Source organism: Pan paniscus, chromosome 4 (assembly GCF_029289425.2).
Source record: "Pan paniscus chromosome 4, NHGRI_mPanPan1-v2.0_pri, whole genome shotgun sequence".
In the NCBI taxonomy this organism is placed as follows: domain Eukaryota; kingdom Metazoa; phylum Chordata; class Mammalia; order Primates; family Hominidae; genus Pan; species Pan paniscus.
Window position 1 is genome coordinate 163,113,193 of NC_073253.2, and position 24,853 is coordinate 163,138,045.

Genomic DNA, 24,853 nt, shown 5'->3' on the forward strand with positions numbered 1-24,853 from the left:
TTAGCATAACATATTTTTACTCGAAGGCTCATGGGAAACATGCTTATAAGGGTATATTGACTGAAAGCTGCTGATACATTATGCATTTGGCCTTTCTTGAAGTAATAAATGAAGACTCATTTGAAATTAAGTGTTTGGGGAGACCTTGAGAAACAATCCCTGATTCCAAACTGACAGAAGTATAATTTAAATTTATATTTCATCCAACATGCAGTCTCACTTTAATCCCTCCTGTACACACTAACAGCTTGATGCCTGTGGGGCAAACAGTAACGTATAAAAACAAACAAGAAAAAAGGGGCAGCACTTACGTGAGGAGGGAAGAGTTTGAAAATGATCTCCAGGTCTGGCTTTGTTTTGTGTAGCCTTTGCTTCTGTCCTTTTTTCACCTTCGATTCTGTTCTCCAAAACCATATACACCTTAATGATCTGAAAGAAGACCTGTCAGTCAGGGTATGGAGGGGCTGGAATGTCACTGACAGTGAAGGCTCTGTGTGGGTTGGCCAGACTCTGAAACAGCCTTGCTGCTCTACCCCCAGGCACTTTCTTGGTTTGTGTGTTTCAAATGCTATTGTTTCCTTGTCTAGAAGAACCATGGAGACGGAACCGAGAGGAGGGCTAATTCATACTGACCCTTCATAAAGTTCCCAAATAGATTTTAAACTTTAATAACTTAGGTTTGAGGAAAGACAGAAATAATCTGTAATGTTTCTGATAATGGCCAGTGAATTCTCTTCACACAGCTGGAAGCAATTTTGAAAGTAGCATTTGGAGTTGTTTCTTATCTATAATTTTTTTGTTTTTTATAAGATCCTGAAAATTAATATGTTATACATCTTTGTCACTATAATCACTCCAAACTTTTAATTTTATTTTCTGACAATTATAGGATTTTTAAAGAATTTTTGCTTTATTAAGAGAAACTAAAAGAATGAACCTAAGCTAATAAATATCCTTGATCTCAACATTAGTTTAAAAGAATTGGTACAGAAATAAATAAAATGACACAAAATGAAGCACTAAGCCAAATACAAAGGGTGCTGCATTATTATTACGTTCCTCCGCAAAAAATACCTAACGTGTGCGCACACACACACTCACTCACACACACACACAAACACACACACAGGCTCTCACACAAAGAATGGTTACATAACAAAGTAAATGTTATAACAACCACATCTGTTTGACTCTTAATCCAAACTAACACGAAAAATATGTCAAGACAATTGGGGTAATTTAAACACGGATTGGGTATTTAATGATATTAAGAATATAATTATAATTTTATTAGGTGCAGTTTTGGCATGCATGTTTGGTTCAAACATTAAAAACATTCCAAATGAGGAATGAAAAGCTACCTATCGGGTATTATGCTTTTTTAAAATTTGTTATAGTTTAAGTTCTGCGATACATGTGCAGAACGTGCAGGTTTGTTACATAGGTATAAACATGCCATGATGGTTTGCTGCACCCATCAACCGGTCATCTATATTAGGTATTTCTCCTAATGCTATCCCTCCCCTAGGCCCCTGCCCCCTCACAGGCCCCGGTGTGTGATGTTCCCCTCCCTGTGTCCATGTGTTCTTATTGTTCAGCTCCCACTTATGAGTGAGAACATGTGGTGTTTGGTTTTCTGTTCCTGTGTTAGTTTGCTGAGGATGATGGTTTCCCGCTTCATTCATGTCCCTGCAAAGGACATGAACTCATCCTTTTTTTATGGCTGCGTAGTATTCCATGGTGTATATGTGACACATTTTCTTTATCCAGTCTATCATGGATGGGCATTTGGGTTGGTTCCAAGTCTCTGCTATTGTGAATAGTGCTGCAATAAGCATATGTGTGCATGTGTCTTTATAGTAGAATGATTTATAATCCTTTGGGTTCATACCCAGTAATGGGATTGCTGGGTCAAATGGTATTTCTGGTTCTAGATCCTTGAGGAATCACCACACTGTCTTTCACAACGGTTGAATCAATTTACACTCCCACCAACAGTGTAAAAGCATTCCTATTTCTCCACATCCTCTCCAGCATCTGTTGTTTCCTGACTTTCAATGATCGCCATTGTAACTGGCATGAGATGTTATCTCATTGTGGTTTTGATTTGCATTTCTCTAATGATCAGTGATAATGAGCTTTTTTTCATATGGTTGTTGCCCACATGAATGTCTTCTTTTGAGAAGTGTCTGTTCATATCCTTCGCCCAATTTTTGATGGGGTTGTTTGTTTTTTTCTTGTAAATTTGTTTAAGTTCCTTGTGGATTCTAGATATTAGCCCTTTGTCAGATGGATAGATGGCAAAAATTTTCTCCCATTCTATAGGTTGCCTGTTCTCTCTGATTATAGTTTATTTTGCTGTGGGGAAGCTCTTTAGTTTAATTAGATTCCATTTGTCAATTTTGGCTTTCTTTGCCATTGCTTTTTGTGTTTCTGTCATGAAGTCTTTGCCCATGCCTATGTCCTGAATGGTATTGCCTAGGTTTTCTTCTGGGGTTTTTATGGTTTTAGGTTTTGTGTTTAAGTCCTTAATCCATCTTGAGTTAATTTTTGTATAAGGCATAAGGAAGTGTTCCAGTTTCAGTTTTCTGAATATAGCTAGCCAGTTTTTCCAACACCATTTATTAAATAGGGAATCCTTTCCCCGTTGCTTGTTTCCGTCAGGTTTGTCAAAGATCAGATGGTTGTAGATGTATGGTGTTATTTCTGAGGCCTCTGTTCTGTTCCATTGGTCTATATATCTGTTTTGGTACCAGTACCATGCTGTTTTGGTAACTGTAACCTTGTAGTATAGTTTGAAGTCAGGTAGCGTGATGACTCCGGTTTTGTTCTTTTTGCTTAGGCTATATCACTTGGCTGTATGGGCTCTTTTTTGGTTCCATATTGAATTTTAAGTAGTTTTTTCTAATTCTGTGAAGAAAGTCAATGGTAGCTTGATGGGGATAGCGTTGAATCTATGAATTACTTTGGGCAGTATGGCTATTTTCACTATATTGATTCTTCCTATCCGTGAGCATGGAATGTTTTTCCATTTGTTTGTGTCCTCTCATTTCGTTGAGCAGTGGTTTGTAGTCCTCCTTGAAGAGGTCCTTCACATCCCTTGTAAGTTGGATTCCTAGGTATTTTATTCTCTTTGTAGCAATTGTGAATGGGAGTTCACTCATGATTTGGCTCTCTGTTTGTCTATTATTGGTGTATAAAAATGCTTGTGATTTTTGCATATTGACTTTGTATCCTGAGTCTTTGCTTGAAGTTGCTTATCACCTTAAGGAGATTTTTGGGTGGAGATGATGGCGTTTTCTAAATATACAATCATGTCATCTGCAAACAGAAACAATTTGACTTCCTGTCTTCCTATTTGAATACCCTTTATTTCTTTCTCTTGCCTGATTTCCCTCGCCAGAACTTCCAGTACTATGTTGAATAGGAGTGGTGAGAGAGGGCATCCTTGTCTTGTGCCGGTTTTCAAAGGGAATGCTTCCAGCTTTTGGCCATTCAGTGTGATATTGGCTGTGGGTCTGTCATAAATAACTCTTATTATTTTGAGATATGTTTCATCAATACCTAGTTTATTGAGAGTTTTTAGCATGAAGGGGTGTTAAATTTTATTGAAGGCCTTTTCTGCATCTATTGAGATAATCATGTGGTTTTTGTCATTGGTTCTGTTTATGTGATTAATTACATTTATTGATTTGCGTATGTTGAACCAGCCTTGCATCCCAGAGATGAAACCGACTTGATCATGGTGGAGAAGCTTTTTGATGTGCTGCTGGCTTCAGTTTGCCAGTATTTTATTGAGGATTTTCGCATCGATGTTCAGCAGGGATATTGGCCTGAACTTTTCTTTTTTTGTTGTGTCTTTGCCAGGTTTTGCTATCAGGATGATGCTGGCCTCATAAAATGAGTTAGGGAGGAGTCCCTCTTCTTCAATTGTTTGGAATAGTTTCAGAAGGAATGGTACCAGCTCCTTTTTGTACCTCTGGTAGGATTCAACTGTGATTCCATCTGGTTCTGGGCTTTTTTTGTTGTTGTTGGTAGGCTATTAATTACTGCCTCAATTTCAGAAATTGTTATTGGTCTATTCAGGGATTCGACTTCTTCCTGGTTTAGTCTTGAGAGGGTGTATGTGTCCAGGAATTTATCCATTTCTTCTAGATTTTCTGGTTTATTTGCATAGAGATGTTTATAGTATTCTCTGATGGTAGTTTGTATTTCTGTGGGATCAGTGGTGATATCCCCTTTATGATTTTTTGTTGTGTCTATTTGATTCTTCTCTCTTTTCTTCTTTATTAGTCTGGCCAGCAGTCTATCTATTTTGTTAATCTTCTCAAAACACAGCTCCTGGATTCATTAATTTTTTGAAGGGTTTTTCATGTCTCTATCTCCTTCAGTTCTGCTCTGATCTTCGTTATTTCTTGTCTTCTGTTAGCTTTTGATTTTGTTTGCTCTTGCTTCTCTAGTTCTTTGAATTGTGATGTTAGGGTGTCGATTTTAGATCATTCCTGCTTTCTCCTATGGGCATTTAGTGCTATAAATTTCCCTCTAAACACTGCTTTAGCTGTGTCCCAGAGATTCTGGTACATTGTGTCTTTGTTCTCATTGGTTTCAAAGAACTTATTTATTTCTGCCTTAATTTTGTTATTTACCCAGTGGTCATTCAGGAGCAGATTGTTCAGTTTCCATGTAGTTGTGCAGATTTGAGTGAGTTTCTTAATCCTGAGTTCTAATTTGATTGCACTGTGGTCTGAGAGACTGTTTGTTATGATTTCCATTCTTTTGCATTTGCTGGGGAGTGTTTTACTTCCAATTATGTGGTCAATTTTAGAATAAGTGTGATGTGGTACTGAGAAGAATGTATATTCTGTTGATTTGGGGTGGAGAGTTCTGCAGATGTCTATTAGGTCCACTTGGTCCAGAGCTGAGTTCAAGTCCTGAATATCCTTCTTAATTTTCTGATTGTTGATCTGTCTAATATTGACAGTGAGGTGTTAAAGTCACCCATTATTATTGTGTGGGAGTCTAAGTTGCTTTGTAGATCTCTAAGAACTTGCTTTATGAATCTGGGTGCTCCTGTATTGGGTGCATATATATTTAGGATAGTTAGCTCTTCTTGTTGCTTTGATCCCTTTACCATTATGTAATGGCCTTCTTTGTCTTTTTTGATCTTTGTTGGTTTAAAGCCTGTTTTATCAGAGACTAGGATTGCAACCTTTGCTTTTTTATTTTTTGCTTTCCATTTGCTTGGTAGACATTCCTCCGTCCCTTTATTTTGAGCCTGTATGTGTCTTTGCATGTGAGATAGGTCTCCTGAATACAGCACACTGATGGGTCTTGACTCTTTATCCAATTTGCCAGTCTGTGTCTTTTAATTGGGGCATCTGGCCTCTTTACATTTAGGGTTAATATTGTTATGTATGAATTCGATCCTGTCATTATGATGCTACCTGGTTATTTTGCCCGTTGGTTGATGTAGTTTCTTCATAGGGTTGATGGTCTTTACAATTTGGTATGTTTTTGCAGTGGCTGGTACCAGTTTTTCCTTTCCATGTTTAGTGCTTCCTTCAGGAGCTCTTGTAAGGCAGGCCTGGTGGTGACAAAAATCTCTCAGCATTTGCTTGTCTGTAAAGGATTTTATTTCCCCTTTGCTTATGAAGCTTAGTTTGACTGGATATGAAATTCTGGGTTGAAAATTCTTTTCTTTAAGAATGTTGAATATTGGCACCCACTCTCTTCTGGCTTGTAGCGTGTCTGCAGAGAGATCCACTGTTAGTCTGATGAGCTTCCTTTTGTGGGTAACTTGACCTTTCTCTCTGGCTGCCCTTAACATTTTTTCCTTCATTTCAACCTTGGTGAATCTGACGATTATGTGTCTTGGGGTTGCTCTTCTCAAGGAGTATCTTTTTGGTGTTTTCTGTATTTCCTGAACTTGAATGTTGGCCTGTCTTGCTAGGTTGGGGAAGTTCTCCTGGATAATATCCTGAAGAGTGTTTTCCAATTTGGTTCCATTCTGTCCATCACTTTCAGGTACACCAATCAAATGCAGGTTTGGCCCTTTCACATAGTCCCATATTTCTTGGAGGCTTAGTTCATTCCTTTTCATTCTTTTTTTTTGTTTTCTTTTTTTGAGACGGAGTCTCGCTCTGTTGCCCAGGCTGGAGTGCAGTAGCGCGATCTCGGCTCACTGCAAGCTCCGCCTCCCAGGTTCACGCCATTCTCCTGACTCAGCCTCCCCAGCAGCTGGGACTACAGGCACACACCGCCACACCCAGCTAATTTTTTTGTATTTTTAGTAGAGATGGGGTTTCACCGTGTTAGCCAGGATGGTCTCGATCTTGTGTTCATGCTTTATTTCATTAAGTTGATCTTCAATCCCTGAAATCCTTTCTTCCACTTAATCTATTTGGCTATTGATACTTGTGTATGCTTCACGAAGTTCTTGTGCTGTGTTTTTCAGCTCCCTCAGGTCACTTATGTTCTTCTCTAAACTGGTTATTCTAGTTAGCAATTCTTCTAGCCTTTTTTCAAGGTTGTTAGCTTCCTTGCATTGGGTCAGAACATGCTCCTTTAGCTTGGAGGAGTTTGTTATTTCCCACCTTCTGAAACCTACTTTTGTCAATTCATCAAACTCATTCTTCATCGAGTTTTGTTCCCTTGCTGGTGAGGACTTGTGATCCTTTGGAGGAGAAGAGGTGTTCTGGTTTTTGGAATTTTCAGCCTTTTTGCGCTGTTTTTTCCTCATCTGTGTGGATTTATCTACCTTTGGTCTTTGATGTTGGTGACCTTCAGATGGATTTTCTGAGTGGACGTCCTTTTTGTTGATGGTGATGCTATTCCTTTCTGTTTGTTAGTTTTCCTTCTGACAGTCAGGCCCCTCAGCTGCAGGTCTGCTGAAGTTTGCTGGAGGTCCACTCCACACCCTATTTGCCTGGGTATCACCAGCGGAGGCTGCAGACAGCAAAGACTGCTGCCTGTTCCTTCCTCTGGAAGCTTCGCCCAGAGAGGTACCCACCAGATGCCAGCTGGAGCTCTCCTGTATGAGGTGTCTGTCAACTCGTGCTGGGAGGTGTCTCCCAGTCAGGAGGCATGGGGGTTAGGGACCTACTTGAGGAGGCAGTCTGTCCCTTAGCAGAGCTCAAGCACTGTGCTGGGAGATCCGCTGCTCTCTTCAGAGCCGGCAGGGTGGGAATGTTTAAGTCTGCTGAAACTGTGCCCACAGCTGCCCCTTCCCCCAGGTGCTCTGTCCCAGGGAGACGGGAGTTTTATCTATAAGCCTCTGACTGGGGCTGCTGCCTTTCTTTCAAAGGTACCCTGCCCAGAAAGGAGGAATCTAGAGAGGCAGTCTGGCTACAGCAGCTTTGCTGAGCTGTGGTGGGCTCTGCCCAGTCTGAACTTCCCAGTGGCTTTGTTTACACTGTGAGGGGAAAACTACTTACTCAAGCCTCAGTAATAGTGGACCCCCCTCCCTCCCACCAAGCTGGAGCATCCCAGGTCAACTTCAGACTGCTGTGCTGGCAGCAAGAATTTCAGGCCAGTGGATCTTAGCTTGCTGGGCTCTATGGGTTGGGATCCGCTGAGCTAAACCACTTGGCTCCCTTGCTTCAGCCCCCTTTCCAGGGGAGTGAACGGTTCTGTCTTACTAGCATTCCAGTCACCTCTGTGGTATGAATAAAAAAACTCCTGCAGCTAACTCAGTGTCTGCCCAAACGGCCACCCAGTTTTGGGCTTGAAACCCAGGGCCCTGGTGGTGTAGGCACCCAAGGGAATCTACTGGTCTGCGGGTTGTTAAGACGGTGGGAAAAGCATAGTATCTGGGCCGGAATGCACCATTCCTCACAGCACAGTCCCTCACAGCTTCCCTTGGCTAGAGGGGGGAGTTCCCTGACCCCTTGTGCTTCCTGGGTGAGGCGACGCCCTGCCCTGCTTCAGCTTGCCCTCTGTGGGCTGTACCCACTGTCTAACCAGTCCCAGTGAGATGAGCCTAGTACTTCAGTTAGAAATGCAGAAATCACCTGGCTTCTGTGTTGATCTCACTGGGAGCTGCAGACCGGAGCTGTTCCTATTCGGCCATCTTGCCAGCCAGCAGAATTATAGGTTATTTTTAACCATGTCTACAATCTTAATCTTTAAAGGTTAAAATATGTAAAGTCAATAAAAACTGTATATAATAGAGATATTTAAACTTCTGCCCTGATATAGTAAACCATTAATAAACAGCTTTGCTGGAAGCTGACTGGCTGGCCAGGCTTAACTCAGGATATTGTCAAAGTTGATGGTGATCTTAAAGGCTGGATGGTATTTTCTGTCTTTTTCCTCTCCACACTTACAAACTGCCATAGAGTTTGTTAATTAGTCAGCCTATTTTTACATTAACAGACTATTATTTGAAAAATAGTTTCTGGATATAAATGCTACTTAGAATGGACTAGATGAAGAAGAAGAAAGGAAGGAAAGAAAGGGAAGAGGAGATGTAATAGCTATTGTAGAAAAAGAAGAGGACCACCATGACCATTATCAATCAGTTGTTATTGTTTAGTTTATATATGCTGAACATTAATGCTTTACATGCATTATCTCACTCAAGCCTGAAAACAATCCTATGAAGTAGGAAGGGACTTTTATTATGGCCATTTAAAGATGCAGAATCTAGGGATAGAGGGACAAAGTAAACTGCAGGAAGTCTAAAGCTTCAGAAAGATAGTAAACTATGAGCCATGTTGGATGAAACACTGGAAGTTCCTACACCCAAAATAAGGTGGTGGAATGTCTGATGGGTGAACAACCACAAATCTAGGTTTATTGCCCTAGTTGTTACATTTACAGGACCAGTTCCACCAGAGTGTCTGCTCTTGGCAATGAGTCTTCCCTTAGTGATAAGAACACATGAAACACATAAACATATCTCCCAGCTCCCAGCTCCTGATGCAATCAGTTGGTTTTCTAGATTTATTTTGAATAACTTTTTGTAATAAAGTGTCCTCTTGACAAATATCTGGTAGAGAGGACCAATGAAACCACGCAGATCACTGTCCTGCTTTCCTAAAGTAAGCTCTTCCAGAATTTACTTTCTGGTCTAGAGTCCTTCTTCAGATCCTTTGAATATTTGGCTTTTCTCCAAGGATTAGGACTTCTCAATGCTAATTTTGGAAGAAGCACATTAAAGAAAAAAATTGGTGGGAAGATAGGAGTGCCAAAACCTTGACATCCATCAAAAGGAAAAAAAAAAAAGTGAGACAACATCTGAGTATTCTTTGATCCATATGTTCAAGAGCCAAGGATTAGAGCTCCTTGGGATGGAGTTGTTGGCAGAAATCCAGCACAAGGTGCAAAACTTGGTAAATATTTGAAACTCCACTCATGGAATTGAGCACATAGAATATGCATCTAGTCTCATGTATGAAAATTCTAGTCATAGTCCATAGAACTGATGAAATGTATGATTCTGTTTTAAATATTATTTGTATTAGTTTGTTCTCACGCTGCTAATAAAGACATACCCGAGACCCAGTAATTTATAAAGGAAACAGATTTAATTGACTCACAGTTCAGCATGACGGGGGAGGCCTCCAGAAACTTACAATCATGGTAGAAAGGGAAGCAAACACACTCTTCTTCAACATGGCAGCATCAACTGCCGAGCAAAAGGGGGGAAAACCCCTTATAAAACCATCAGATCTCATGAGAACTCACTCACTATCACGACAACAGTATGAGGGTAACCGCCCCCATGATTAAGCTACCTCCCACTGGGTCCCTCCCATGACACATGGGAATTATGGGAACTACAATTCAAGATGAGATTTGGGTAGGGACACAACCAAACCGCATTGTTATTAGTTCAGTCTCTTATTAGCAAATATTTATTGAGTCCCTTGTGTATGCCAAGAGCTATGTTAGGTACTGGCAAGATACTGATTAAAACATGTATTGTCCCATTAAAGATCGTCCAACCTAAAGGAGGAGGCAGGTACATAAGCAAAAAGATAGTTCAACATATACAGTAATGGAAGTCTAAAAGTTACAGAGATTTTATAGTGGAAGAAGCGATTTACTATCCGAGAAAGATCAAGAAAATTTTTATAGCTGAAGGGCTGCTTCAGCTGGGTTTTGAGGGATGAATAGGAATTTATCTATTACATAAGTAAAGTCAGATATGATAGCATATTATTATTTGTTCTCATTCACCACTGTTCTTCCGTATAGTCTTAGCAATAGATAATTGAATGAATTCACTGATTCAAATGCTAAAATATTGTGAGTTTATTGGTGTCAATTTCTTAACCATGAGAGAGTATAGATATGGGATTTCTTCTTTTTAGGAGCGTGATGCCATCCTAGTATTTCCATTTCTGTCTTTCATACCAAATAAGAATTGGTCTCTCTCCAAGAGAGAGAACCATTAAAAGCAAGACATTCTGAAGGTTGATTATAATTTAGTCACCATTTTTGAAAATGTGGTGTAAATTTACAAACATCTTGACCACCCTTACTCTCATTAATACAGATTTCTGGGTGTGATGGAATAATTTTAAAACTCTGAGAGGTAATGAGCAGGCATTCTGCCACTCCCAGAATGCAAAGTGTGTCTCCTTAGTCCAGTGTGTCTCCTTAGACCATTGGGGAGTGGGTCCTTTCCTCTCCGCATTGCTCTTTTGATGTCCCCATCAGTCTTAATGAAGCATGTTAGATCTTCTCTGAACTATGCTTCTTTTTTTTTCTATGATGAGTACATTGGAGGGGCTGATTAAGGAGGCATAACCAGAAAATAGGACTGTTTGGAATTTAACAAAAGACAAACAAGCATATAAGGGAAGTTCTGTATCAATGTTAAATAAAAGAACAATGCATATAAATTTGTACTACCAAAAGCAGTCTATTCATGTATAAACCATAATATAATCCAACGAAAATCAAACATAAGGCAGAACTAACTGCAAGCAGTCTGTACTGTCTTTTCTTAAGTAGTGTGTTACGGAATCCCTCTGCCCTCCACCTTCCTCCCAGCCTATTCACAGAAGGTTTTGAAACAAAGTCTACTTGCAATTCTTGTTCAATATCACCTATCTACTCCTTCCTCTGCTGAAAGTGACAAGGTGAGAAATCTTCCTGGTCGGCTGCTTCTTTGGGAGTTTCTAAAGTCAACTTCTCTTGTCTAAAACAGTAGAAAGTAGCTCAGTGACAGAACCTAACTTTTCTTCCTTTGTGTGTTTTGCTGAAGCAAGCGTCTCTCTTTGGATCTATCTGAGCAGCAGATCACAAAAAAGAATCCCTAAGCAGGACAAAACTTCTCTCTGAGTTCACTTTTGCCCTGACATACTAGAAGCCCTAATTTTAATCATCAAGATCCTCAAGCTGCAAAACAGTTTGCAATTTGCCTTTTTAAATGGTCATTCATTAATTATTCTAGAAATAGCTATGAGAACCTACCATGTGTCAGGCACTGAGGATCCAGCAAAGGAGAAAAACAAAACCCCTGTCCTTATGGAGATTCCAGGCTGGAAGCAGACAGAACATAAACAAATGTCCCTTACACCATGACAAATGCAGTAAGTGCCACAGACGGCTGAAGAAGCCAGACCCATAAGAAATGGACATTTAAGCTGAGCCCTTAAGGATGAGTAGGGGTTAATCAGGCTTAAAGAGTGCTCTAGATCACAAAAACAATGAGCCACTAGGGGCAGAAACACTAAGGTGCCAGAAAGAGAAAGCAAGAGAAAGCAAACTAGAAAGGTAGGCAAGGGCAAGATGGATCAAGGCTTTGGACCATGTTAAAGCTTTCGGACTCTACCTCGAGAACAATTAAAAGTCACTGAAGCTTTTTAAGCAGGAGAGCAAAATAATAAGATATACTCTGCTTTTTGCTTTTAATAATGATAGCTGCCCTATGATAAATGGATTGGGGGGCAGTTAGAGTGGAAAGTATGCAGGACTAAAGGTCCAGTTTGGAAAATAAAATAATAGTTAAGGTAAAAAGTGGCATGCCTTTGATTAGGGAGTGGTGCTGAATATTCAAAGATGTGAGGTATAGTGTGAAGGTAGGATCAGTAGAAATTAATGCTTGCTGGGATTTGAAGATGAAGGTTAGGATTCTTCAAGTTTTTGACTTAGATGTCTGGGTGAATAGCAATGTCATGTGCTGACGAAGGAACAGGTTTTTGTGGCAGAAAACAAAAGTTCAGTTTTGGACATGTTACATTTATGAGGCAAGAGAATTGAGTGCAGTTATTGGCCAGACTTATTTTGATTCTAAAATAATATGTATAACACAGAAAATCATCCATTTACAGATAATAGCATATGTAGTATATCCAAAGCCCTCAGCAATTGATTTTTCTCTTTAAAAAATGTCTCTCCGGGCCAGATGCAGTAGTTCATACCTATAATCCCAGTAATCTGGGAGGTTGAGATGGAAGAATCTCTTGAGCCCAGGATGTGGAGGCCACAGTAAGCTATGATCACACCACTGCGCTCGATCCTGGGTGATAGCGTGAGATTCCATCTTAAAAAAAAAAAAAAGAAAAAAAAAATTCTCTCCAGAAATTTGTTAAATTTATTTCACACAATCATATAGGCCTGTGAATACTAACTTTTCTTTGTCAAATACTTTTTGCTTGACACTAAGCTTTACCTACAGGATCCCATTTAATCCCTTAAGCTCTTTGTTAGGTATATGTTACTATCCATATTTAAAATACAGGGAAACCAGGGCTGGGGAAATTAAGTTATTTACATGTCACCCATTAGTAAGTGACAGAGCTGAAATTTGAACCTGGGTTGACCTGACTTTAAATCCCATATTCTTAATGACCATATGATAATGCCTGGGGAACTAGGAAGGGCGGGGGTTGGAAAAAACTCTGCCTAGCCTGATGGCAAACAACAAATTAATTTGCTTAGGCCATGAAATGAAGTCAATGCATTACAAGTGGCATAAGGTGAGAAATGATCTATGGGATGAACTCCAGCCTGTTACTGGACATAGACTTAGTCATTGTCAAACTCATAAGCCAGGCTAGATGCAAGAGACCCTTCTCTGCAGCTCTGAGGAATTGGTGGCAACCCGGATGGTAAATCTGAGGCCTCACCACTCCATGGTGGTGGCAGCATAGCATATGATTTACAGGGAGAGGTTTTATGCCCTGCATATTATAAAATGTGAGTGCAGATTGACAAGGGAGAATTAAGAAGCACAGCTACTTGTTTAGCTCTGCAACTCCTAGGATCTTTTTCATTCTAAACAGAGCTCTGCCAGATTGCTGGGAGAAAGCACAACAGCCATGGGTGCCATGGCTGACCCTTGGGGCATCCCTTGAATATCATCCTTGTTCCTGTTAGCAGGAAGCATGACAAGTGCTCAGAAAGAGAATTGAGCATGTTGGGCTTGCTGAGTGGTATCTAAGGAATCTAATTTTGGTGTCAGAATTTTTAAAAACACACTTTTTGTCTTCAAGAAGAAGCAATCTTAGACTAATCTGGATGCCTTATTGGTAGTGCGTATTTGGAAATCGAGATTCAAGACCTTCAGTAAATAAGGCTTTCACAGAGAAGAAACAAGATTGTTGAAACATCTTCACCATGCTGAGTGCAAAGACTATTCCAAACTTGTTCTCAGATTGATTTTTCTACCTAAGGATTAATTTTCTGACAGAATCACTGACAAGCCTGATCTTTAGAATATTAAACCTAGGCAACCTGTTTGCTTTTTTGTTTGTTTTTTAATGTTTTCAAGTGAGGTTTAAAGGTAGGATTCATTCTGGGTGAACCAAATGCATCGAAGCACTTTCAAATCAATAGGCAGCTTGATTTCTCTGTATTGCGAAACATTATGCCCCCTCTAAATTCTCATCACAGGCAACATGGAAATTAATGAGACCTTTAGGTTAGCCTTTCAAGCTCAGCCTTATTTTATAGCTTTACCTTGCCTTTTTGACACCACGATCTCGCCTGGCCACCAGCAGCATTTCATGTTGCAGTGCACTTTAATTTTGCAGTTTTCTTAGTCTTCCTTGGAAACTGGCAGCTTATTAATCTCAATAACTGAGCTGCTCAATAGGCAAGCTCACCAATGAGAGACCAGGCTGTGTCTTTTTTTTTTCTTGGCAGATGGAAACAAGGGGGTTGGTTGTTGGATGGAGGCAAGGGAGGTGGCAGAGAAAAAGCTGGTTAGGAGGGGCATCTCATCCCCCACATCACTTTCTGATAATTGGCAGGAAAATAAAGCAAGCCTAGTCTAATCCACTGCTCTGTAATTTATGGCTTGTGGTGTTAAACACACTCGAACCCATTAATAAGAAAATAAATAAAGTGTTGTGGCACGTGTGCAAATTACAAGGTGCATTAAGAAAGAAACAAGCATTACATCTTATTCAAGACCACTCCAGCCTATTCTTGGCATGGTCTGCAAACTTGGAAGCATCCTGGAAAGTGGAGGTACCTAAGGAGAAGCTGTCCTTTTTAAATTTGCCTGCCTCTACAAAATTAAAAACTTATTGAGGAATTGAACTTCTTATTGCAGGGTACCACAGCTAAGTCTCTAGGTAGAAAGAACTTTAAAAAAAGAAAAAGAAAAATCCATCCCTCAGCAGCCTTTACCGTGGGGACCCAATTACAAATTGAGGCCACCCTGTGGTCATGCATTGTAAGAGCAAGACTTTGCCCTGAGTCTGCGTAAATGTCGAAGACTCTGGGGTTAAGTTCACAGTTGAAAAAAGCCAAATATTTCCATCTCTGTCTGTGCTCTTTCACCCATTCAACTAATATCAACTGTCATTCCCTTGAGGCACTTCCTGAAGTCTTCCCAGAGGATATTTTATCTGGCTCAGACAGGGAGAAACTTGATGAAGCGCAAGTCCTTTCTAATTCTGGCTCCCTGATGATCCTTTTCTTTTCGCAGAAGCCAGATAAGGCATCCGCAGTCCTACCAGGCAGGGGAAGTAGGTCCTGCGACTTTTCTGAAGGTACCTTTGATTTATTAGTCTTGGCCTTATTCGCTTTTGTGAGTTGGGATCTTATGTCCCCAGACTTGCAAACCGTCACGAGATACTCAGCCATTCTGCTCAGCTGCAGCTGCATCCTTTAGATTTTATGGGAACGTTTAAAAAAACTTTTCCTACATTAGGTTTTTTTCTTTCAAAACCCACCAGACAATTTGGGGCCATTCTGTGAGTATTCTTTGCAAATACTCCTTTGAGAGGTCATGGCAAAGCGCTGCACAAAGGATCACCCTCAAAATCGTGTATTTTTCAAATCCCTTATTGAATCATTTCTTGCTCAAAATAACTGTTTAGGAGTCAGGAAATACCTCCAATTTCTGTCATTTGTACTTAAGCTGTGTATGCCTTATAGTTCAAAAGAGACTGAATACCAATTCTTTTCTATGTGTTAAATGGTACTGAAATCAGATTTCAATTTGCTGGAGCTTCAATTGCGAACCAGCATTCATGAGTCCATTTCTCAACAATTAATACTCCTGTAAAGGTATTGCACACCAATAATACGACCTTTAAATTTTTATTTTATTTTTTAATTATGTGAACAAAGGGTTAAAATCCCGCCCTAAAGGGAAGGTGGGAAATGTTGCTTTACTTAACACTGGTATGTTCTTAGATAAGAATTTTCGATGATCTTAGTGACTTTCTTATTTCTTATCAACCCAGATCCTCTCCACTATACTTGGGGACATGTGATGAGAAGGCATAGGGAGCTATTAGGCCCACTGAAGCATTTGGTGGGACTCTAAGGAGCTCTACTCTCCCCCATCCCCACTCTCACCAATTCAGGAAAATGAAGGAATAAATTTACAAGCCCCCTGTGCAAGGGGCGGTGCTATGCACATGTGCATTTTCTGGATGTTCTTGTACTCAGTCATCTTTTCCAGCTTCTAACTCTCAGAATCCATACAAGGAGACATTGTAGCTCTATTGACAATCTTTTCACTTCTTGGAAACCATGGACCACTCCTTTTGGTCTTTGTTTTTAGACATAATCATCTCTGAAATGCCGACTTTGTGCCCAGTAGGATACTAGGCACTTTACATCATGTTATCTGAATTAAAGCCCTTAGGGGAGAGATGTTGATAGGGTTTGGCTGTGTTGACACCCAAATCTCATCTTGAATTGTAGCTCCAACAATTCCCACGTGTTGTGGTAGGGACCTGTTGGTGGGAGTTAATTTAATCATGGGGGCGGGTCTTTCCCATGCTCTTCTCGTGGTAGTGAATAAGTCTCATGAGATCTGATGGTTTTATAAGGGGGAGTTTCCCTACACAAGCACTCTCTTTGCCTGCTGTCATCCATGTGAGACGTGACTTGCTCCTGCTTGCCTTCTGCCATGATTGTGAGGCCTCCTCAGCCATGTGGAACTGTAAGTCCATTAAACCTCTTTCTCTTTATAAATTACCCAGTCTCAGGTATGTGTTTATTAGCAGCGTAAGAACAGACCAATACAGATGTTCTTGTCCCCTTTCAACATATCAGGAAAATGAAACTTGAGAAAGTGGAGGATTTGGGACAGAGAGAAGATCCTGACAGAACAGGATTCAAGTAGTCCTTAAACTCAGGCTTTGGGAGTCTCTCAGCCTTGCACTTCTTTACTTTCTACCATCTCTGTTATGTAGGCCTCCTTTTGTGGGATTTTTATGGTAACTATATGCTATATTCTCAAAGCTTAGAAACCTAACAGAAAGTAAAGCACTTCTTCTTGACATTTCAACAACACTCCCTTGATTGAGTCTCATGGAATCCAACTAGAGTCACATGCCCACAACTGACCCAAGCCTCAAGCCTGGAGTCTTGGCGAGCAGACCACATTAATTGGCCAGGCCTGGATCACGTGCCCATGTGGGGGCCTCATAGTGGAGAGGAAGGAGTGTGGCCCATAACCAAACATCGTGCTATTAGGAGACCCTGAAATGGAGGCCTGGCAGGCAAAAGCCACAGACCAACTCAGGCCACATTCAATGTTAGTGTGGTCACAGCCCAGCTCATATTGCCTGATTGTAATGATTTTCTCTTCCAGGCAGACACAGTCCCAGCCAGGGTGGGGAAATTGCAGGACATTGAGTTATCTCACTTGCCAGAGCACAGAAGGGGGTTTACAGCTGATTCCAATAAGAAGTCGAAAAAATTAAGTTTCACCGACTAACTCCTGCCCCCTTCTGACTCATCACCCTCTCTGGTTGACTTCTCAAACGTCCCACAACTTTACTTTTGAGTTCACTGTGGCCACTTAATGCATTTTAACTTTTATTAGTCTCCTGACATCTCTTTTAAGCTATCATCTTCTTTCCTGCAAAAGTGCTTGGATTCCACATTTTCTAATTAAAACATGCTCATTTATTGTCTTACTAACCAGTGCTCTTTATGAGGGCTCATGATGAGAAAGTTAACTCAAAACATCTCGATGCATTTCCTATCTCTTGGAAATGGCTGGAGAAGCAGTTTTGCCTTATCAAGTTGAATGACTTTGAAGAACTTTTGGTTTTGCTTTTTAATAAAACCATGAATGGGAAACATTTAACTCCATGCTTCAAGCTCCTAATATTCTCAGCAATGCAGTATATTCTGTTTGTTGTGGTGTGTGTAGGTGAGACAGATTGCAGGGGTCAGATAGCTCCATAATGAGTATAGGTAATATCAGAATAGTTCTGTGTTTAATTAGATAAAAATTTTTGTCCTAACATGCAACACGTCCTAATGTTCATAATGGTGCCCATTGCTGTTTATACTCCAGTGAATTAATCTGATATTATTAGAGGTTGTAAGCTTCAGTGCAGCAGGGGGTAAGGGTGGCACACATGCATTTAAACCCACCGAGAATTTCAGTATAATCGTGTGTGTGGTGGCACTGGGGTGGGCTGGGAACAAGGTAGAAGGGGCATATTCAGTATGTGTCTGCGTATACTTTGTTTTTTCAGTTTCACTACTATTTGCTTTGTCTTTGGAAACATAAAAGCAGTGTTACAATGGGGACATCCTCATGTCCTGTCGATAATGTGCATCTTCAAATTCATAATACCATTCAGTTTGGGGAAAAGAGCGAAGTATAGCATTCTTCACAGAGCTTACCCCAAATAGCTAATTCAGGCAGAAAGGGAGAGACAGAGATAGAGATAGAGATGATAGAGATAGAGACAGAGATAGAGATAAAGAGAGAGAGATGGAGATAGAGATAAAGGGAGGCAGAGAGAGAGAGAGAAAGAAAGGGGAAAAAGGGACCTGGTGATGCAGATGTGGAAAAAAATAGATGCCCTCTTCAGGGAGGTCGGCCCTTGATTCTGACCGCTACATTAGAAAATATTAGAAGAAGGAGTCAAGGTCAACATGAATTGGGTTGGCCAAAACAACTGAGCCCAGCTGGACGCGGTGCCTCACACCTGTAATCCCAGAACTTTGGGAGGCCGAGGCAGGTGGATCACTTGAGGTCAGGAGTTCAAGACCAGCCTGACGAACATGGTGAAACCTCGTCTCTATTAAAAATACTAAAATTAGCCAGGCGTGATGGTGCACGCCTATAATCCCAGCTACTCGGGAGGCTGAGGCAGGAGAATTGCTTGAACCTGGGAGGCGAAGGTTGCAGTGAGCCAAGATCACGCCACTGCACTCCAGCCTGGGTGACAGAGTGAGACTCCATCTAAAACAAACAAACAAACAAAACAAAACAAAACAAAACAAAAACAAAAAAAACCCTGAGCCCTGATCATTTAAGTGAAGGGGTCATCATTTGGCTGCACAGAGGCAGAGTTTTCAAACTGGAAACCAAGTTAAGATCACCTAGTATAGTCCAATGTCTATTTTTACAGACAAGGAGAGTGAAGCTCAGAAAGTTCCACAACACGCCAGCGCCTTCCACTATAAATGCCGGAGTGGGGCTGGAAGGCAGGCCTGTGGCTAGAGCTTTCCCCAGCACCCCTCACTATTTCCTGCATGATTAGGGAATGTTGGTGCCTACTTATCCCACACACAATATTTATCTCCATTTCCTTCTGCAAAGGAAAGGTCATGAATTTAAGGCAAAGAATTAGAGCACATATTGCAACAGCTTTTGTCTTTTCAGTTATTTTATTGTAGAATGTACACATTCTCTTGGTAAAATATTCAACACATAGGCAGAAAATGGAAAGGAATATTCCCTGCTTTTCAATTTCCATTTTCAAGGAAATTTCATTTGAAGGTTGATTATTTTAGGCTTTCAAAAATGCTTGTGGATGTCTGAGCATGTATATTTTAAGTTTAATATAAATGGAATCATATACATATCATTTGGCAACTTCCTTTTTATCACTTAATCAGATATTGTGGAAGCATTTTCAGGTAATTTTATGTAGACTTACCTCATTCTTGTTTAAAGTCCGTGTAATATTCCATAATGCTCTAATTTATTTAACCAGTCTCTTCTTGATGGACATTTAGATCGCTTTCAGAATTTTGCTATTAAAAACAAATCTGTAATGAAACATCTTGTGTATATATCTTTCTTTGCATACTTATATAATTATATTCAAAAGTTAAATTCCTGGAAGTGAAATTACTAGATCAAAGGGTATGTATAATGTGCATTTTGAATTTTGATCGATTGTGCCAAATTGTATCTGTCTCCATTCAAATGTTACGATCTCTCTTTACTTCTCCTTATTTGATGGCCTGAGTTTCTTTTGTGGCTTTAAAATAAGAGCCCAGAAGTTTATGGTGTTAGATTTCAGACATAGAATTAAGAGGATTTTTTTTCAAGTAATAATGTAATAAATAATACATAAATACCCTAGAAATGCCAATACCTCTTCTTAATGCCAGATATAGTATGAGAAACAGACATAGCTGCAGGGGAAAATCTGACTCTCTCACTCCCCTTGGTTCTAGCTGTAGGGCCCTTTCTCTTCATTCCCAGACTGTGCTACAGCATGGCCTACGTGATTCAAAACTCCTAACCTTTGTTGCCTTTCCTTTCTCATTATCATTTGGCAATGTTTGAGTTTGCCTCTTCTCCTCATCCACCTTGCCTCTATCTACCTAATGGGGATATTATAAGAATGTCTAAAAAGACCTAGTCAAGTTTCTGAATCCCAAGAGAAATGCCTAGTAAGGCCGTATTATTGTTTAACTATTACAGAAAAGCATTATGATCAAGGGCTTGAAAATCTGGCGAGGAGGACAGCCTTTTTTGTGAAATAAGTATGTGAGGGCTCTGTCAGTAAGAGGCCCTCAGGCCAAACTTATATAGTTACTTTATCTGAAACTCTGATTTTATGCTAACTAAGGATTTTTGTATTTCCCACCTCCTGTTGGTAATCCCATTACCAGCTGTGTTCATAGGACTTCAGCTTAATTCAGCCAACATTTGTAGGGGTCCAACACGCAGCTGAGCACCATGGCACAGAGAGTGAAAGATCGAAAAGACATGGCCCCTGACCTCTGGGAATTACAGTCTAGTGGGAGAAAGGTCACAGAGCAGATTATTTATATTGATATAGGATGTTGTAAGCTGGACATGAGCTCAGGGGACTCTACGGAAGCATGGAGCGTGGAGTGCATCCAACCTACCTGGTCAGGGAAGCCTGGCTGGCAGATACGGGGTCTGAGTTCCATCTGGGTGGAACAGTGAGAGCTGCCCCAGCAAAAGGGCATTCCAGGCAAAGGTGAGAGAATAGGAAAAGGCCGGAAGAGCAAGGCTGTGCCAGCATTCTGGACCAACCAGAGTGAGACTCAGGAGGCAGGGTAGAGAGGTCTCATGGCCCAAGTCAAGGTCACCTTCTGGGTGCAGTCAAGCACTCTAAGGTCTATTCAGTGTGGGATGGGGAGCCCAAAAGGGATGTACACAAAGGCATGTTATGGTTAGATTTGCCATGAAGAGGTGGAAAGGGAGGATACACCAGAAAGGGAGGAAACTAAAAGTACATTGAAGTTAACCAATGCTTCTGATGGAAGAAGGAAGGGAGAAAGGGAGGGAGGGAGGGAGGAAGGAAGGAAGGAAGGAAGGAAGGGAGAAAGGGAGGGAGGGAGGGAGGAAGGAAGGAAGGAAGGAAGGGAAGGAGAAGGAAGGAAGGGAGGAAAGGAGGGAGAAGGAAAGAAGGAGGGAGGGAGGAAGGAAGGAAGGAAAAAGGGAGGGAGGGGTGGAGGAAGGAGGGAAGAAAGAAGGAAGGAAAGGGGAACTAGAAGGAAAGAGATACATACTTAAAGTAGGCAGTCTATGGGATTCATTGATAATTATCTGCATAACAGTAATAGCCAACATTTATTGAGGATCCACTCAATGTCAGGTGTGTGCTGAGCCACTCATTTAATAGACACAATATTCCTAAGAAATACTTTCCATCATTTTCACTATTTTCATATGAGGAAACTAAGATGTAATAATAACAAGTCATTTGCCTTAGGCTGCACAGGTTAAAGGTGAGGCAACCAGGCTCTGACCCCACCTGCTGCCGACAGTTTCCTTATTAACCATCGCCCCATCCAGCCTCCTAGAATCAGCAGGGCTGTCCCAACCTGACCGACCGTGACCCTGAACTTCCCTCTTCTTCCTTGCTTCTCCTCTCTATCACTTCTCTTCCCCCTCCTTCCTCACTTCCCTCCACAGAAATGCAGACATTGCTTTGTTTTTCACGTAACCACTTAATTTCTTGTCAAGCAAAACTTGAGAGCCAGAAAGGATCCCAGTTCAAGTCCAAGCCTTCAAGATGTCTGGAAAGGCAGCCTCCCCACTACCAGACTTGCCTTTAGGTTTTCTTTAATTCTGCCACTTGCAAAGCAAATGCCTGAAGGCGGGCACCTGCCTTTTAGTCTAACATGCCACCTCCCTGTCAGGCAGATTTCAATTTACCATGCCTCGGCTTGTCCAACTGTATCTGCATCAATACTTCCAAGATGGCAGTGACAAGCTTTTCAGGTACTTAAGGCAAACCTGCATGACAGTTTTCCTTGACACTTGCATTTTTAAAAAGCCTTGCCTGGGGCCCTAGGAAACCCAGCATTTAAGAAACTAGGAAGCTTTCAAGGAAGCCCAGCTTTCAGAACCTGCTGCCCTGGGACTTGTTTTGTGATAGGGATGCTGCAGGGTCTGCCTTAGAGTATATTAAGTATCATGGCGATATTTATGTGTTGATGCTAAATGATGGTTACCTTTCTTAGTGGCATTTTTTTTTTGACGACTGAAATATATAGATCTGTTCTGTGCATTGTCAGTGGGTATGTGTCTGGCCTACAAACACACTTAAATGGCACACTTCTGCACAACATTCCTTTCTGAGTGTCCAACAGATATATGTAGGCAGGCAGACATGTCACAGGGGTTGCCATAAAGCTTAGTTAATATCCCTGAAGAGCTCTTGTGTCATTTCATGAAGAGTTCTAAATAAGAAGAAAATATTGTACCTATGGCTATTACACAAACAAAGAAATGTGAGTAAATATGCAGATAGGGTTTCTTCTGCTTGCTCATGCCTCAAAGAGTCTGATGTAAATTCAAATGGGAAAATAGATAGTAATAGAGATCACTACTGTTTATTTGAGGGTTAAAAAAAAAAAAGCAACAGTGCCCCAAACTTAAATGCTTGAAATTGCTATACACAGTTGATGTGAGAGGAGCAAATCTATAATAAGCAAAAAGGAGTGGCAGCTTTCTTTTTCTTTTGTTTTCTTTCACCTCTGCCAGCCCCTACATTTAGAATTGTTTTGATGACTTAAGAATTGTCAGTAGCTATACAAGAATTCAGATAAATCAATTTTGTTTTCCTTCCTCGGCCTTGAAGAAATCCCATATGATACCTAGTCTGTCCCCTTTAATTTTTACACCATTTATATACCTTCCTCTTTCTCTTCTTTCCTTCCTTCCTTCATCCATCTACCCAGCAAATGCATCTTGAGCACCTATGAAAATAACCATTATGGGTTTTTTGGTTGGTTGGTTGTTTTTTCACTTCTTTCTGGGCCTTAGGATACTGATCTAGAAACAGAGAGAAATGAATTAGAACTTCATTTCTCAAATGAGAGATGCCGTGGAATACCAGTTTTAAGGCTGAGAAGAAGGGTAGGTATAAAGCTCACAAAAATAAGTGGAATAATAAATAGTGTAGAGTACTGGGATATTTATGATATTTAAGTATTAGGTTTGTGAAGACCTGCAGTAATCTTCTGAATTCTGTTTACTCCATTTCCCAAATATCATGGAACCCTCTCTGTATCTAACATTAGTAATATACAAATATACTTGGTGATCCAAAAAGCACATTTTAAGATGTTGTATTTCAGATCCTCTCTGATCTTATGACAGAAGTAGAAAGGCCAGAATTTTTTCAATCCCTTACTAGGAAGGACTTTGTGATCTTGCCTTCTAAAATAAAATATAATTTTTCTCTTAGCATAAACTTTTAAAATGAATTTATACCCAAACTCAATTATCAAGTCAGGCAATATTTGGGTTTGATACATAAGTACTGTTTATAATACAGTGCTTAGAGTATAGGCTAACACTAAAAACTTTTGTTTAAAAATTTCATGGATATTATTGGGTATATACCCAAATGAATATAAATTATTCTACGGTAAAGATGCGTGCATGTGTATGTTCATTGCAGCACTATTCACAATAGTGAAGATATGGAATCAACTAAATGCCCATCAATGGTAGACTAGATAAAGAAGATGTGGTACATATACACCATGGAATACTATGCAGCCGTAAAAAATGAGATCATGTCTTTTGTGGGAACATGGATGGAGCTAGAGACCATTATCCTTAGCAAACTAACACAGGAACAGAAAACCAAATACCACATGTTTTTAATTATAAGTGGGAGCTAAATGATGAGATGAGAACACATGGACACAAAAAGGGAAGCAACAGACACTGGGTCCTACTTGAGGGTGGAGGGTGGGAGAAGAGAGAGGATCAGAAGAAAAAATTCCTATTGGGTACAGTGCTTAGAACCTGGGTGACAAAATAACCTGTACACCAAACCCCCATGACACGAGTTTATCTATATAACAAACCTACACATGTACCCCTCAACCTTAAATAAAAGTTTAAAGGAAAAAAGAAAAGTATATCTATCACATATTAAAATAAGACGAGTGATTATATAAAAAATTGAAGAACTTAAACTGATGTATGAGTTCTTCTAAATACTTTATATAATACATCAAATAAAATAGAAAAAAATGTCATGGATAGATAGCTTTCCTAGAATATAAACCCCACTAGGCTCTCCCTGAAAGCTCTTTCCTGAAATGAGAGCCTGCTGACTTGGGGATGTTAAGACATTTTCTAAGGTATGAAATATTTTGGCTCTTTCTACTACTGCTGCCACCTGGCTCCTTGGTGATGCTTCTTGTTTTGTAATTCATTAACAGTTTTCAAAAACAAGCTCAGGATATGGATAGGATGCAGAGAGACTGGCAAAATGCTTACTGTCAACCAGAATTTGAGCTTCCTGAAGAGTTCAATGTTGATTATCATTTTCTACATTTAGAAAACATTTAGAGGTTTCTCAAAAAGTTAACCATTTTATGACCATATTATGTAGTTGGGATGTTTGTCCTCTCCATGTCCCATGTTGGAATGTGATCCCCAATGTTGGAGGCGGGCCCTGGTGGGAGGTGTTTGGGTCATGGGGGTGGATCTCTCATGATCAACTTGGTGCCTTCCCCCCGGTAATGAATGAGTTTTTGCTCTATTGGTTCCTGCAAGATCTGATCATTTCAAAAGAGCCTGGTACCTCCTGCTCTCTTTCTCCCTCTCTTGCCATGTGATGCCAGCTCCCCTTCCCCTCTGCCATGATTGGAAGCTTCCTGAGGTCCTTACCAGAAGCATATGCTGATGCATTGCTTCTTTTACAGCCTGCAGAATCAGGAGCCAAATAAA

At 40.4% G+C, this 24,853-nt stretch overlaps 1 protein-coding gene across 11 annotated transcripts in view; it reads left to right on the top strand.

Annotated features, from left to right (window-relative positions):
* The window catches only part of TENM2 (teneurin transmembrane protein 2), a 3,238,122-nt gene that overhangs the window by 2,926,345 nt on the left and 286,924 nt on the right, over window positions 1-24,853 (top strand). The window lies entirely within an intron of this gene.